Raw genomic sequence first — 1,322 nt, 5'->3', positions numbered from 1 at the left:
CCTGGTTATTTTCACATGTTACTTCATTTTCTTATCAAATTAAATGTTTGTTACATAGTATCATTATTACCTTCCTTTTTATCAATGAGGAGCCTAAGATTCAAAAAGGTTAATTAGATAGCTTGTTTAAGGATATGGAGCTAATGAGTGTTAAGACTAATTAGATTCAAATTCAAATCTTACTTCAAAAGTTATAATGAGGTCTCTTTCCTCCCTTCCAAATAGAGTTATTAATTTCATTGCCTTTGGACCCATCTGGTACAGATTAATCATTTCATTAAGTTCCATGCATAAACTACACAGCAGTTACACCGCAGGTCTAAGGATTCCTCCCTCCTCTTTTCCTCCTACCCTTTCCTGCTCTCTCTACCTCCACCTTCATCTCTACTCCACCTGGACATATGTATTCTACCCCGACTCTAGATGAGAGAAGACCACAGCTGAAACACATCTTCTGATGCTCCCTAATTTTATGTAAACCAGTCCAAAATATATCAGTTGTGACACATGACACTTACTGAGTACCTACCATTTTGTAGGTGTCCTCCCATGCAAAGACCACAAGAGGTATGCAGGCAAAACCCTATCCTCTAGGAAACTGAAAACCTTAACTATCTGGTCAAGGAAGTCAAATGTGCAAACTCAAACAGTCAACACTAGAAGGCTGTTTGTCTTCAGTGCCAGTGAGGGTCACACATGAAGGCAGCAGAGATCTTCATAGGCTGGAAGTGGTCATAATAGACTTGAGGTAGCCTGTAATTTTGATGGATGGGCAAGATGTGGATGGGAAGAAAGGACAATAAAGTGGAAACAGATATGCTGGGGGATCACTGAGTTTGAGTAGCAGCTTCAAATTGGGGATAGGGTGGTGTAGGACCACCTCTCATGATTCCTGTTCCTGGTGCCTTGTGTAATCCACAGTAAGAGTGCTCTTTCCCACCTCTGAGCTCCATTCTCATTAATCATAAGAAACCTCCTGGAATCCATCCCCTTTTCTTTGTATTCTGACTATTGCATGTTACATCCTTCCCAAATGTAAGGGAGTGGAAGATGGATTATCACAATTATTGGGGAGTTTGTCTCACACTATACAAGCTGTGGCTCTTTTTCCTTGTGTGAAGAACCTGCAATGGGTGGAGGGTGGGAAGTGGGAGATCACAGTTCCAGAAAGTAAGCACCCTGAGAGCAGAAATGGTGTCCCATTTCTCTGTGGCTCTAACAGAGAACAGGCCAGGCACATATTGGATGGAGAGGCAGATGAACGAATGAGTCTTTAAAAGTAGCTTCGTCTACAGCTATGAAATTTGTAGCTTGAAGATAGG

This window comes from Macaca nemestrina, chromosome 13 (assembly GCF_043159975.1).
Source record: "Macaca nemestrina isolate mMacNem1 chromosome 13, mMacNem.hap1, whole genome shotgun sequence".
Taxonomy (NCBI): Eukaryota; Metazoa; Chordata; class Mammalia; order Primates; family Cercopithecidae; genus Macaca; species Macaca nemestrina.
This window is presented reverse-complemented; position numbering follows the sequence as displayed.